Raw genomic sequence first — 16,917 nt, forward strand, 5'->3', positions numbered from 1 at the left:
ACATCTGCAACTGCAGGGCCTCAGTGATCTTTCTTGATGAAGCCCTTATGAAACCTCTTTACTTTATTTGATAGCTGGATGTCTCTTCCAATGCCAAGAGTCCTACTTCTTATGCTACTACTTACCTCTTTGTGTTGTTGTTTGGCCTAAATGTATCTCCATTCCTTAGCAGATATTTTGTGTCTCTCCAGCCAAAAGTTTTCAAAGTGACATGACTATGGAAAGAGAAAGAAAAAGAAATCTCTTTCCCATTCCCCCCTTGGATTTTCTTTTCAGAGACTAGATACTTTTACCATCACTGACTCTAGCTATACTTTTACTTGATTCTCAAAATGTCTTTTAAGGAGTGCTGAGGGGCAATGACATTTTCTATCAGATAATGGGTTTGCTACTTCCAATTCACTCAGAATGTTCATACTTCTAAAGGGATCTCCAGGTTAAAATATCTTGGTGAAAGACAACTTTGACAATGTGGCAAATGATATTGGGGAAGAAACCAAATTCTTCCACCTCCCTCTTGCATATGGAACCATCTTCATCAAACCCACACCATATAAAAATTATTTTAGAATATTATTATTTATGACCTACAAGGTGATTCTTGGGAAAGATTTGCCTATTTTCCCAAATACTCAGGTAGAATGGAGTCTCTCCTATCCAGGCTCCAAAGATATTTCCAACCAAAGTTTCAGATTTTGGAATTTCTTATCTGGCTTCTTCAACATTCTTTGAAACTACTCCTTTACTTATCTTATCTTTCTCTTTCTTCTAGTTAGTTCCCTAAAGCAGCAAAGTTCTACTGTCTTAAAAACATAAAATTTTGCAGCTATCATAATATGGGAAATTCTACCATCACTAAATCATTCTTTTGGTTACTCCACATTGGCATATCCTGTTCCTTCCCTTCCTATCCCTGTTCTCCTTCCCTTTCCCTTTCCCTTTCTCCCCTCTTTTCTTTTCTCTCTCCCTCCCTCCATCCCTTCCTTCTTTGATTTATCACTTTTTCCATGGGAAAGATGAAAATTAAACTTATTCATAGTGACGAATTAATATCCCCCTGTCTAATTTCTTTCTGACACAGAGAGAATATTGTGAAAGTGGGGGTGGAGAGCTTACCTGGAATCATTATTTGGAAGAGAAAGAAAAAGGCCCTGAAAAGAAAAACCGAAAAGATGTAAAGAAAAAAATTGTGGATTTGACAATTTTGCCCTAATTTTGATGTTGGAATTAGATAATTGTTTTCCTTTTTCGTTAAAGGTACTGTCAGATAATTCACAGTGGCTACTGCTGATTTAAAAACAACAACAAAATTAAACAAACAAAAAAAAAAAAACTAGATCAGAAGTGGGACTACATTTCGTATTTTTGAGGCATTTTCTTCATTGTCTTTTCTGAGCTAGAGGTGAAATTGGGTGTACCTCTTAAGGAACTAAAAGCCACCTTAGTATTTCCAGATACTCCCTAGTCATTTAAACTTCTTTTCTCCATTTAAATTAGAAGTACTTAACTCATTGGCTGATCTTAATGCACAAATCAATTAATTTAACTGGTTTTAATGCTGTTCTTACATAAACTGCTATTGTTTGGCTTCGTTCTTAAAACCATCAATTTGTCATAAAAATACTGCAGAAGCTGCTTTATTTTAAAAAATTTACTTAATGTCCATTTTGTTAAATGCACAGTATCAAAAGGATAATTTGGGTAAGGACTACTTTGCTTAGATGAAAATAATCTAAAATTTACATGTGTCTGCAGTGATCATGGCAGTGTAAATTAATTAGCAAAGATGAGCTTGAATCAGCTTCTTCAAATTCAACCTGATTTTATTTCTCTCTTTTTTTTTTTTTTCTGAAATGTGTTCATCCTTGAAAGTGGGCATTCTAGTTCTTGCCTTTATTTTACATTTAAAATCACCTTGTGGAATCCAGAAATTTTGCTATCTGATTTACATTCTACCATTAAACAGTTTGCACATTACTATGTGTAGTCTGAGTATCTTTGTATGGGAAGATAGTGGAATAAGGAGCTTTGCTATAGAAGCATGAGTCATGATGTCTGTCTTCAAGATAATTAAACTCAAATGTAGTGGCAATATAAGAATACATGAGAAAACTAATATTTACAACAATGATGTGAGAGATATTTGAAAACATTACATGAATACTTTCTCAATGAGTGGGTCCATTGATAAAATTAAAGAACTTCAATGGGAATAGACTTTTATGGATTAGAATACTTAAGAAATGCTTCATGGGGGAAGAGGAGGAGGAAAAAGAAGAAGAAATTTAACTGAGCAAAGGATGAATGGTGAAATGGAAAACACATTGGAATAAAAATAAAAAGGCCTTAGTATAAGCCACTGCTCACTACTTCTGTGACCTTGGTTGGACAAGTTACTCATTGAATCTTGCTATACACCTCAGTTTCTTTATATGCAAAATGAGGAGATTGAATCACATTATTTCTAAGGTCCTTTCTGAGCCAAAATCCTTTAATCCTAAATAAGGACATCTGGGTTCTAATCCAGTTTCTGTACTACTGAGTTTTAGGGCTTTGGGCAAATCAATTAATTTTTATTTATAAAAAAGATAAGATTTTACTGGGATAAGAAATGAACAGGATAAGTAATGTACTGGTATCCAGAAAATGTTAAAAGAATCTGAAGAAGGCTTTCAGAACATTTACTAAATTCTCTCTCTTTTTTTTTCCCTTCTCCTGAAACTGGGGTTAAGTGACTTACACAGCTAGGAAGTGTTAAGTATCTGAGAGTAGATTTGAACTCGGGTCCTCCTGAATTCAGGGCTGGTGCTCTATCCACTGCGCCACCTAGCTGCCCCATTTACTAAATTCTCTTTGCAGAAAACAAAAGGTGTCTTGGAAAATTCTCTTGATTTCAAGTCAATAGACTTCAATTAAAATCCCAGTTCTTCTATTTAACTCTTTGACCTTTGAAAAGGTCTTTATTTTTTTCAAGTACGTATGTATTTATTTTTAAAAAGAGAGGGATGAACCAATGTTCTTTAGATTCCCAGTCTAAGATTCCCATTTTTAAGACCTTTGATTCATTGGAGAAGAATCATAGAGGGTGAGGGTCATGAATGAATTGTGATGTGCATCAGCAGAGAAAGTGCCTACATTGTTGAGATCACTGCTCTATGAAAGAAAAAAAAAAAAAACTAGCTAATTCATCAGAACTTGTTCAGTTCTACCATTCTATGAGTTTATCATTCTAAGAATTTGTAAGGTTACAATAGAGAGGAGCCAGCTAACTAGGAGACTGCTCATTCAGTTAAGCATTTATTAAATTCCTACTATGACCTAGGTACTTTGCTAGTTGCTATGGATTAAAAAGACAAAAATAAAACAGTTCTTTTTCTCATGGAATATGAATTCTAACTAGGGAAAAAGGACATATATGTATGTATGTATGCTTGTATTTGTCATATATACATACATATGCATAGACACAGACATATATATATACATGCATATTAAGTATATATTATATACAGAATAAATACAAAGAGAATAAATATAAATTACTTAAACACAAGGGCGTTTGGGAGAGAGGTTGTTCTCAGAAGGATCAAGAAAAATTTCATTTAGATTTACAGGGATGGAAAACCTTTTTTCTGCCAAGGCCATTTGGATTTTTTTTTAAACATCATTCATAGGACATACAAAATTTTCAGCTTATAGAACTCAAGCAGTGGGAATGTACTTAGCCTTTAGCACCTTGTCAACTATGGTTGATTGTGCAAATAATTTCATGGGCCTTATATGGCCCATGGGCTAGATATTCTCCACTCCTGATTTAGAAGGTTTTATTTAAGCTAGGTATTGGAAGAAAAAAAAAAAGGATTATCTGAGGAAAAGAAGAGGAGGTAGTACATAGGGGATGGACAGTACAAAATCATGAAGATAGGAGATGAGTCTTCTGTAAGGAATAAAGAGGACCATTTAACTAAATTGCAGCGTAGGAGCAAACATAGAAAAGTGGTAATGTGGAATGTTAGTTCAGGGATAATGTCATTGTAGCTCTTGACTTTGAAGGTACATTAGAGAGCGTCTGTGACAATCCCAGTATCTTACCTGGAGAGATTTAATGATTTGCCTAAAGTGACAAGGTAGTAAGTATCCTTACTACCATAACGGAAAGTGAAGGAAATGGAGAGAGATTTTGATAATGTAAAAACAAAGATATTAATACAAGTGTTGTTTTTAATTAATTAATTATTTTTAAATCTACAAAACATATGCATGGATAATTTTTCAGCATTGACCCTTGCAAAACCTTTTGTTCCAAATTTTCCCCTCCTTCCCCCCTAGCTTGCAAGTAGTCCAATACATGTTAAATATATTGAAATACATGTCAAATCCAAAATACGTATACATATAATTATCTTGCTGCACAAGAAAAATCAGATCAAGAAGGAAGGAAAAGAAAAACTGAGAAAGAAAACAAAATGCAAGCAAACAACAACAGAGTAAGAATGCAATGTTGTATTCCACACTCTGTTCCCACAGTTCTCTCTCTGGGTGTAGATGGCTTCTCTTCATCACTGCATAAGTGGAACTGGTTTGAATCCTCTCTTTGTTTAAGAAAGCCACATCCATTAGAATTGATCCTCATATAGTCTTGTTGTTGAAGTATATAATGATCTGGTTCTTTTCATTTCACTCAGCATCAGTTCATGTAAGTCTCTCCAGGCCTTTTTGAAAACATCCTGCCAGTCATTTCTTACAGAACAATAATATTCCATATCCATATACTATAATTTATTTAGCTATTCTCCAATGATGGGAATCCACTCAGTTTCCAGTTTTTTGTCACTACAAAGAGGGCTGCCACAAATACTTTTTGCACATGTGGGTCTCTTTCCCTCCTTTAAAATCTCTTTGGGCTATAAGCCCAATAGAAACTCTGCTGATCAAAGCATATGCACAGTTTGATAACAAGGGTTTTTTTTTTTTTCTAAGTAAATGCACTAGAAAGAATCAGTGACTTTAATTTTTAAAGTGCCAAAAAATATCATAGATATTTTTGGAGTTGGGAGGAAATTTGTAGGTAATTTTATCTAACCTCCTTAATTTATAGATAGGGTAATTAAGATTCAGAAATACAATTCGGCTTAGTTCAGATGATACAACTAGATAATAGCATATCTGGAAGTAGAACCCAAATCCCTGGACTTCTGGTGTGGTCTTTTCTCATCCTCTTCCCTGTCCCCACCTTTTTAAAAACTAGGGTTATGATTTCATTGTTATAAAGGTCTCCTTTTGAGGAAAAATCCTCTTCTCATGTAGATTATCATATTCTCTTCAATTTAACCTCTCTGAAGAGAGATGCTCAAATATTAAATGATTTGCCCAGAATCACATAAAATGGATGCTTGGGATTTTAACACAGATTTTCCTGATTCCAAGAGGTTCAAACTGCTCCATTCTCAACTCATTCTTGCTGATTCCATTCCTAGTCTTAATCTTATGTTGTAATGACTCTCATGTCCACAGTCATTCTTGTATAGTAGAAAAAATGAGATTTACAGAGCTCTTCATCCTTCAACCAATGCCCTTGTGAAAAAAAAAAAAAAAGAAGAAGACAAGACCCATTGTTATGTTAGCCCTTGACTTAGGCTCCTATGGTATGCTCTGCTTCAGGGATTTCAGAATTTGGCAAACACATAGGGGAAGGTAGGACTTTGAAGGAAGCAAGATAGGCTTACTCATTCTACTGAAATTGTGCCGCCTATTTGACCTGCTCAGAAAGCCAGTCCTGGGCCTGAGACACAACACCTGCTTTGTCATTAAATTACAATGATAAGGCATTTTGAATCCTGGCTGAGGGTGTGCGTGTCTTTCTGGGGACCAACAGGCTTGTGGCAGAGCTTGCTAATACAGAGGGATGTGGGAGCAATAAACTTCCACATGGGCAGCAAACCTGCTTTACAGCCATCATCAACAGAGGCAACCTTGGAAAAGAGAAATAGAGAATTAGAAGAGTTGCAAGAGTCTATTGCTGCTCGCCTCCACCCTGCCTCCAAATGGTATTAGTCCCTGAGAGCATCCTGTAAAGGGTGGGCCAGATAACACTGCCAGCAGGGACAACAGAGCCAGATATGAAAATGGAATATGATATGAAATAAAATCTCAAGCCTTAAAAAATAAATAAGAATATACCCCATATAATAGAAGTCACTGGAAGGGAAAAAATAGTTCATATGGATGAAATAGTGCTATTAGGGAAAGCATCTTGATTTCCAATAGTTTCAATCTTGATCAGTAGATGTGCTCTATGTCATTTTTCCAGTAGAAAAGACAGATTTTGCTGAACCATCTGCAATGCCCCCCCACAATGTCGTCCCATTCTTTGAGAGGATTGGCACAAATTCGTGAAGCAGCTGGCTGGATAAGAAATAAAAGTTAACCAGTATACCCAGGGAGCAAGAAAATGATCATATGTCAGCTATTGAACACCTACTGTGTGCCAGGCACTGTGCTATCCTCTGTAAATATTAAAAAAGAACTTAAACAAAATCAAACCAAACAAAATAAAACAAAACATTCCCTGTTCTCAAGAATACACAGTTTAATAGGGAAAATGTTTCTCATAATTTGATGGCTCTAATTCCCTGACCTAACTAAACTATCTGACCAATCATACTCCTTCTCTAAGAGAAGATAAAATTGGTTGGGAATAAAAGTTGAATTCCATCGATTGGTTTTTATAGCTGTAAGAGACCTGAGCAATCACTTAGTCGAAGTTTCTTTCCCTTCTTTATTTTAAACAGAGGAAAAGTTTGTTCAAGGTCATCATGCTAATAAGGAATAGGGCCAAGATTTGACCTGAGGATTTGAACTCCAAATCCAATTCTCTTTATACTCTGGTTCATTTTCTGGGCAGGAATGGGGGGAGAGAAGCATATGCTTCTACTGTAGGACCAATGTCCTTTTCATAGTGGACAAATTCAAAGACTTTTAGGTTAGGTCTCCAGAGGTGGAAAGCTGAAGGATGGTGGCTCCATCTTGAGATCTGTAAATAGAGATCTGGAGGTTAGAAGGACAAAGTGCACAAAACACTCACAAGTGAAACTCTGGTGTACAAAGGGAAGGGAAATACAGAATCTCACCTAAATTGTTCATAGACTTTAATCAAAGCCTGTCATTTATCTCCTGTGGGCAGGATTGGGGATGGAGAAATAGAGAATTGAGAAGGAAAGACTGTAGTACCATCAATCAACAAGCATATATTAAGAGCCCACCACTAAGAGCCCATCATGCAGAGATACAAATATGATGGAGCCATAGCTGAGATAATCACATGGACCTACTCTTATGTATCATTTTTAGGACAATATATTTGTGGAATGGTTAGACTGATGGTTTATTTATAAAAGAGACAGTGAATAGAGTTTTGGACTTGGAGTCAAGAAAAATTGAATTCAAGAGGCAAATTAGATTGCACAATGGATCCTGGAATTGCACACTGGTCCTGGAATCAGGAATTTCTAAGTTCAAATCCAGCCTCCTACATTTAAAATTACTAGCTGTGTGACTCTAGGCACAGTCATTAAACACCAATTGCCTTGGAAGGAAAGAAGGAAAGGAAAAAAATGAATTCATATCTTTCCTCAGATGCTGTCTAGTTAAGGGACCATGAGTAATTTGCCATACCTCTCTATATCTGTCTTCTAATCTGTAAAAAGAAGATCATAAAAGTTTATGCTCTGGGGTCATTAGAGACAGTATATGTAAAACACTTGGCAAATTTTGATGCAATATCTAGGTGTTAACAATTCCTGTTACTCTTTTATGGGTTAGCTAGGTGGCACAGTGGATAGACTGCCAGACTTGGAGTCAAGAAGACTCATCTTTCTGAGTTCAAATCCAGCCAAAGACACTTACTGGTAGTCATTTGACCCTGTTTGCATCAATTTCCTCATCTATTAAATTAAATGGAAAAGGAAATGGCAAAGCACTTCAGCCTCCCATTTTTAAATACATGTTATATCCAAGAAATTATAAACATCGAAGAACAGGTCCACTTGTCTTTCAGAGGAGAGGGTTTCAAAAGGGGCTCTGAAGACTGGTGGATATGAAAAGTATCCTCCAGGTAGTATGGAGGATCAGTTGATTAAAATGGACCTGAACTAGGATTTAGGAAGCCTGAATCTGAGCTTCAGTCTTGCCACTAATTTGTGTGATAAGGTCTTTGGTTTTTGGTTTCCACTTCTAAAAAATTAGGGCTTTTAGATTATTTGATTCATGAACTGAAATTTATCTCACATTTACGAAATACTTTCCTTGTCACAAACGAGAATAGTAGGTGCTACTTTACATTTCTTTTAAAGGATCTATGATCTCATTGATGAAGGTACTTTCCCCAGTGGTGGAGGTCCCAGTCACACAACCTATACATTTTCATCCCATGTAAACTATATAAAGTCTGGCCTATGTCTTTTCACAAATTCTTCATAGCGGGTCCATCAAACATTTTAAGGGAGTTGTGTAATTGTTTTGATAATATTCAGAAACCAATGGAACACAAAGACTGTCCATTGATTATTCCTCATTGTTGTTTTATAATCAACATTAATTTCTTTTGTAGTCTTTCTGTTCAATTCTTTGTACATTAATGTGTTACAGACTACGTCCATTCACCATGTATCTCTTCATTGTTCTTTGACTGACCTTCAACTTGTAATCATTGATCCACAACCAGTATTAAATGACTTATTAGACATATAGCACCACCAGAAGGATATTGACATTGAGAAAGTTGGTTTTTCAGGAGAAACTTAGGGTCATTTAGAGAAGTTTAGAATTTCTCAAAGGCAATACAGCATACTCTCCCTACTGACCATCCACAATGCCTAAGACATATATACTTATCATTCAACTCCATGGGTTGTCTATCCAATTGTACATAACAATTTGGACTATAGTAAGCATTCTTTAGATACTTGGTTTTTCCTGTATATATAGTTAGTCTGATATCTCTTGGATGTACTAGATATACTCTAAACCCTCCTTCAAACTCTGAGATTTTGTGATTATGAATTTTATTTGAGAGGTTTTGTAGTGTTCTGAAACTTGAATACATCATCTATAAATAGGACCATCTGGAGGACCTTGCAAGCATTTTTGTCTTTTTTTTTTTTTCCAGAAATGAAACTGAGCTTCAGAAAATTAGTGATATGCTCTAGGTAACGCAATTGCAAATGTCAAAACCAGAATTTGAACTCAAGTCATTTGTTCTTAAGATTAGTGCTCTCTTAATAAACTAGTCAACCAAGCATTTATTAAGTGACTACTATATACTGGATTTTTTGGTAAGTTCTAAGATTACAAAAAATCTCTAATATATTATATCATATACTATGAAAATATTGAGAATGCACATTCATGTACAAACACAAATTGCAATAAAATAATTTAAGGTGTTTTTTTTTTCAATGCAGTAATAAAGATTGAGTAAAGAAGATAAGTCATGAGATGTTTTCCCTCTGCTATTACTGGTCTATAGTCTGAAAGAATTTGATAATCATGGTAGAAAGCTTATATACTCTTGCTTAGGTCAGATCATCTATGTATTTAACAAATACTAGCCTAAACTGTGATATCTTTTAATTGATAATCTCTTTCTTTTTAATAGTTACCCAAGTGCATCTCCTACTAGAGGACTTTCCCAATTCCCTCAAATTTAGTGTATTCTCTCAAAATTACTTTATATTTATTTGTTTATATTCTGTACTGACTTGCCTGGCATGTGTCCTTTCACCTTCCTCCTTTTCTCTGTAAGTTCCTTAAGGTCAGAGACAGTTTTTGCATCCCCAGTATATTGCATGGTGGTCGGCACACAGTAGACATCCAATACATCTTTATTTATTAATGGCAATAGAGAAAATAGGAAGATTTGGACCAGGAATTGAGAGCTAAAGGGGCTGGGGAGTAGGGGATGCAGAGTTGTAAATTAGGCAATTCCTCTGTTTCTCTGTCTTAAAATTGTTTCTCAACTTCATAAAATATTATTTGGATTTTTGGCATGCTCATCCCTTTCCTCAAAATGTGCTTACAGGTGCCTGGCAGGGCTATGGCTGTAATAGATTTCAAGCTGTGTTTAGTCAGGTGTGGCATGCCAGGAGCAATCACATAGCTTGGACAATCCAGAATCTCATGTAGCCAAATAGTGCTTGATTTTTTGACAGGGTGTTTTAGCTGTTGGTGGTAAAACTTCAGGGAGTGGTTTGTTTTTCTTAGTTGTTTTAGAAGCCATCACTTTAGGCTTTGTCATTCCTTGGAAGGATTTTGTTTTGGACAAATAACTGTGCCAACATCTTCAGCTCAAGGGCATCCTAGCTTAATGTAGCATGATATTTTTGTATTGGGCATTCAATGACCAATAAACTAGTTTGCCGATAAAACTACCTACCTTACATTTTCTCTCAGATCTCTTACTGCTGATGCTTAGAACTTGCCTTAATACTTCTCTCACACTCTCTTTTATGGTAGTTATTAAGTAAAAACTCCCCTTGAGAGTCAGACTCATTCCATTTCTATCTTTGTATGTATAGGAGCAGGCACTGGGCTTTGTACTGAGGAGGGTTCTCAGTGTAGTTAGTGAATGAATGAAAGCAGCGCATTTTATTTGTACCAAAGTGATTTTCCTAAAGTTCAAGTCTGATCATGTTACCTAATTGTTCAATAAACCCTATTAGTTCCCTATCACCTCTAGGATCAAATACAGATTCTTTTATTGGGCAATTCAATCTTTTCACAGCCTTCCAGTCTTCAACACATTACTTTTTTTCTCTTGTCTTCTGCAATCTAACTGTATGGATGTATTCAGTGTTTTGTATACAATACTCCAACTCCCAACTCCATGTCATTCCACCAACTGCCCCTCCCTTTCCCAATACCCTCACATCTCATATTTTGATCTATTCCCTCTTTCCTTCTGCCTTTTGGAGTCGTATAGGGTATCAAATATCATAGTGGATACTTTCCACCTTATATATGAAAACTCCCCTGATCTGCACCTCCTTGCTATAATGAAACTCTTGCTTCATCCTGCTTATAATTAATTTTGTATATATTATATATGTATGTATGTATAACTAGATAGATAGGGAGGGAGGGAGGCAGATAGATAAAGAGAGAGATTTGTTCATTTTATCTCATTAGAATGTCAGTCTCTCCAGAGCAGGTACTGATTTATTTATATATTTATATTTTAATTATTTTGCCTTTTTATCCCCATTTTTGTTGGTTTCTTTGTTTTGTTGTGCCTGGCATTCAGCAATCATTAACAGATCCTGGATGGTTTGATTGATTGATTAGTAATATCTTTGGCTATATTATATGGATAGGAGAAACTTTCTAAGTTTTCATTTTGAAGGGGGAAAATTAACAGAGGCATTAACTAATTGATAGCTGTTGTTTAGCTAGCCAAAGTAAAAGAGCAAGGGCTAACTGAAGATTCTAGATTTCTCAATTAGCAGGCTCTGATTTTCTTCTGTAGAGAAACTAAACTACTAATGAGTTTTGGAGCAAAGAAATCTGCCAGGGATGGGATGTACTGAAGAACTGGCCTTCTCTGATGCGTGACTTCTTCTCAATGCATAACCAACAGACAGTGCTTCGGATGGTATTCAGGACAGGGACTGATCATCCAGTGGTCTCATCAGGAACATTCTAAAACTGTCAAAAGAAAAAAAAAGCTTTTGAATTTATGCTTTTAGTTTGCAGCCAATTTGCAGGGAAACCTGTTAAGATTACATAATTTCATCAGCGTGGGGCTTGTGTATTTCAGTCTACTGGGAGAAACATGTGAACATACAAGGTGTACAAGGTGATTAATGAGGCACAATGAACAGTCTGACTCACAGAACACTTTGCATTTATTAGTCCTCTTGGCTTGGTAGCCAGGGGCCAGCTTAATTGATTTCTTTTCTTTTGCCCAATTTATATTTGGTGCCTCAAGTAGTAGGAAAACAGGATAAGGATCAGAAAGAGTAGTGGCTGTTTGGAGTATTTCCCCTCCCCAGATTTTCTTCTCCATCTCCTTAGGCTTTAGCTTTAGAGCTCCTTAACAATATGTACTTTACCAATAATAATGCTACACTGATGCCTTTGGAAATTCCCTGAATTACTTTTTCCTTTACTATGGTAATAAGCCTTCAGGAACATAATTGAATTTCAGATATTAAATACTGCAAGTGCTATCATTTAGGCTCTGATGAAAATGTGCATTATTGCGTTTGAAACTTTCTGAAAAGAAAGTAGAAAACAAGACAAGACTTTTTTTCACCTTGTGATGTAGTCTTTGTGCAGAATAACTCAATCTCTCTTATGTGGTGAACAATACTGTAAGGAACCGTAAGTCTGTGCTATCTTGAATAATAAGTTGTGGCTTCCAATTTCATAGTACTATAGGAACTTGGTATCTTGATAAATTTATGGTATTTTCCATTTTCTCCAGCCAGTATTTATTGAGCATCTATTAAGTGTCCAACACAATGCTGGGCAGCATCAGAGATAAAAGAGTAGACAGTTCCTCTTCTCAAAGAGCTCACAGTATGGTTCAGGATTAAGATGAAATGAAGGAGTACCAAATAGTGGAGAAAGACTAGCTTTGGAGTCAAAAGAACTGCTTTTAAGCCCAAATTATGATTCATACTAGCCAAGTGACCACAGACAAGATATTTAACCTCTTGGTATCTTAATAAACTCTTTAAGACTATGAATTATAGGTGAATTGTCAAATTGTATAAGCAGAGGGATTTTTCATTGAAATTATCCTGTATTGATGGAAACAGATCTGGAGGGATAGAATGCTGAGCATGGGAGGGAGAAAGGTAAGGAGGGAGAAAAAGGAAAAAGGGAAGGAGAGAGAAAAGGAGAAAGAGAGAGAGAGAGGGAAGGAGAGAGAGAGAGAGAGAGAGAGAGAGAGAGAGAGAGAGAGAGGGAAGGAGAGAGAGAGAGAGAGAGAGAGAGAGAGAGAGAGAGAGAGAGAGAGAGAGAGACCGAGAAAGACAGAGAGGTAGAGACTGAGAGACAAAGTGAGGGGGGAGAGGAGGAGGAGGAAGGACAGAAAGAAGGAAAGAGACTTACTATTCATGTTTTAGATACAATTGATAAATTGCGGCATTGTGGAATAGTAAATAATGTGTAGGACCTAGAATCAAGAAAACCTAAGTTTGAATTTAGCTTTTAACGTGTTTTGAATGTTCCTGTTTATATGCTGTTAGTTGAGAGAATTCCTTCAAGGAGAGTTTTTAGGTTTATGAAAACCCTTGAGTAATAGATTAGTGGGACAGAATAATTTGTAGAGGGGACTTTACCCAATTTATGTAAGTAGTTAGACCCCTTAGGATCTTCCTAAGAACCTGTTTTATCACTTGTGTCTGTTCAGTTTACCAGGCCTCCCAGTCATAAAATTTCTATTCTGTGGGCCTAGCAGAGTTGTAGCCATACATAGAATGTTTCTTGAATTGAAAATCAGACAAGTCTGGTAGCACTTGCTCTCTAAAGTGCCAACCTATATATACCCTTTTTTCTTTTATATGCTTCTGAACAAATTCTTATCACATACATTACATGTGAAGGCACTCTGCAGTTTAAAGCTAAGTAAAGACTTAAAAAAGCTAATTTTGGTTGCTAATTCTATCAGACATGTAGAGGTCACTTAAAGAATTATGAGTAATCCCTAAGAAAAATGGCCAATTGAAGTGATATAGTAAATGACAATACATTTTTATATCTTGGGCTACTTTTGAAAAAAGAACTAACATAGACATTTAATACAGATTAAGCAGGCATTGTGTCTGGTCTATGTTAAGAGATGGCTGGTGGATGGTTGTCTGAACAAAATGTCAAGGAAATTTGCACAGCTCATTACAGCTAGTCTTGGATTCACTCATGTCCAAGAATTAGTGGATTTTATTTTATTCCTCTCCTTTTAAAATGAAGTAGGTCAAATGGAGAGATTAGTCTATCATCCAATATTGATTTCCTTGAAAATGGCAGGCTTTGAACATTCACGCCTACCGAATGGTTGATGTAACAAGTAGCAAGTTGAAATGAAGTGGAACAACTTGGTTTTGGGAGAGCCCTGAGGGCACATATATTTGTAACTTCAAATCCATCCATCATGCTCCTGGGAAAGTCATTTTTAAAAGCTCAGGCTACTGAAGTTAGTGTTGTAACATCCTTAAATGTGTGTTTGTATGTATAGTATGGAGAATGGAGAAGTAGCTTTTACTGATGGTCTGATTTTGTTTGCAGGTACAGTGGAAATTTCCTTCTTCTTTGATAAGTTGTGTTTTCAAATGATGAAATGGTTTCTAAAATTGAGGAGGTCCGTTTGAGATAAGGTTCAGCAAGTGAGACAACTGGGCTGAATTCTAGATTACTTAATATGCAAACAATTTATATATCTTTTAAAATACTTTTTCAATACCTAATGTTGCACAGTGGAAAGATTGCTGAATTTAGATTCAAAAGATCTGGATTTGAATTTATAATTGGCCACTTAGTACATGGGTGACCTAGGGAGAATCACTTAAATTCTTTTGAGTTTAGATTTGTCATTTAACAAGTGAGGGTGTTAGATTACATGTCCCTTAAAGTTCTTTCTTATTATAATGATTATAATCATTCCTGATTTTTTTTTAAAGATCAGGTATTCTTATCTTATGTGGGCTGGAAATGTAGTGTCCAATCCTATTCCTGATTGATATGGAAACTTTGACCTACTCTATTTCTGATTTGGATGGGTTTACCCTCCTTAGTATGGGGCATATAATACTCCGTTGGGGCTTACCACATTGGTGCCAGATTTAATATCAGTAGCCTTGAGGTCAGAACTCCTAGGCTCAAGCCTTAGCCTTTCCAGTAACAGAGATTACAAGCACAAGGCTGCAATGCTTATTAAGTAGTAGTCATCACTTTGACATCAAAGATATGTGTCCTATATATCAAAAAGGCAGAGTTTTCACTGAATGTTAGAGACATTTGCTTACATGTTCATCTAGAGAGGATAGATATATCCTTACACAATGTATTAAGGATTAATAATAAAAATCTATTTTAATTATTTTTCTTTTCTTTTCTTTCTTTCTTTGCCCCTTTAGGAAGTTTGTAGTATGCATGACATAATCTGAATCTACATTTTGTTGGGAGATTTTTATGTGGTAGTAAAATAGGGGGGCAGAGTTTGATCTTTGACAATTCAGTTCTTATTCCACAAGAATTCATTAAGTATTAAATATGTTCAGAGCTCTGTGTTAGAACCTATTCTATCACTTTTAATCATGTCTGACTCTTTGTAATGCCATTTGGGGTTTCTTGACAAAGATACTGGAGTGGTTTGCCATTTTATTCTCCAATTCATTTTTACAGGTGAAGAAACTGAGGCAAACAGGCTTAAATGACTTCCCAGAATCACACAGTTAGTATGTGTCTGAAACTAGATTTGAACTCAGGAGGAGTCTTCCTAACTCTAGGCCTGGCACTCTGTCCACTGTGCCATCTTGCTGCCCTGTGTTAGGGCCTAAGTGTAATATAAAGTTCAGTTAAGATAGGCTTCATAGAAAGGGGAAAGAGAATATCAGTATGATAGCTATAATATGTAATAATAAGTATATAAGAATAGCACAAATCAAGTACAATGTAAATCTGAGGAAGACAAACATCATGACTAATTGGAAGTTTGAGAAAAGCTTATTGGAGTAGCTGACATTTGAATTTTTTGAAAAATGAGTATAAAGTAAATGTGAGAAGGAAGGGTCATTCCAGTTATAGGAAAAAGCATGAAGAAAAGCACAAAGATGGAAAATTTTTGATTATATACTGTGATGATGGATGGTACATTTTTTTTACTAGAATGTAGAGTATATAGAAAGGAGTAGAATGATGTGAGTCTAGAATATAGGTTTCCACCATAATACTGGGGAGCTTAAATGATAGGTAAAAGAGTATGAATATCATTTGATAGGCTATAGGGAGCTAGGTTGCCCAGTGGTTAGAACACTGGGTCTGGGGTTAAGGAAATCTGAGTTCAAAAATATCTCGAATACTTTTTAGCTGCTAAATGCAAGTGAAAAGAAAGGAACAGATGGAAGAGAAGTTGTCAAAGAAGTACTTTTTTGACTTGGATATGATGTGTGAGGAAGATTCAAATATTATTAGTAAGATTTGGACCATGGTATACCGAACAAATGGTAGTGCTATTGACAAATGGAATTTAGAAAGAAAAGCAGGTTTGGAGAGAAAAATAAATTTTAATTTGAAAACATTGCTGGAGATTTTATTTACCTGTACAGGTAGCAATATACTCTAGGCAACAGGAAATATAACTGGACCTGAGGATAGAAGTCAAATTTGGAGAAATCTGAGAAGCACATGTATAAAAGTGATAGCAGAAGTCATGGAAATGGGCAGTTTAAGAGAGAAAGGATGTGCTATGAGGGGAAAGGAGAGGGAGTAGTATTGAACCTCAGAGAATACTGGCATGTGGTGTAGAAGAATCTTAAAAAGGATACATAGATGGTGGTAGAGATTTGGGATGAGCACCAGGCAACAAGAGAACGTCAATAGTCTAGGAAAGAAAGTATATCTAGAAAAAGGGATCAGTCAATAATATTGATACTACAGAAACATCAAGAAAAATGAAAACTTAAAACATTGGATTTATGTATCAGGTGGTCATTTGTTATCATGAAAATGACAGTATTGATAAGAGTAGTGGGGACAGCAATACTTACCAAGAGATTGAAGAGAAAATCGTTGGTGAGAAAGTGGATGCTTCAGATGTAGTTAGTTTTGTCAATTTTGGCCATGAAGGGGAAGGGACCTGTGGGTGGAGTAAACAAGTCAATGGACTGAAAAATATTTGTGGCAACTTAGTTTTTAGGT

The sequence above is a fragment of the Sminthopsis crassicaudata genome, chromosome 1 (genome assembly GCF_048593235.1).
Source record: "Sminthopsis crassicaudata isolate SCR6 chromosome 1, ASM4859323v1, whole genome shotgun sequence".
Taxonomy (NCBI): Eukaryota; Metazoa; Chordata; class Mammalia; order Dasyuromorphia; family Dasyuridae; genus Sminthopsis; species Sminthopsis crassicaudata.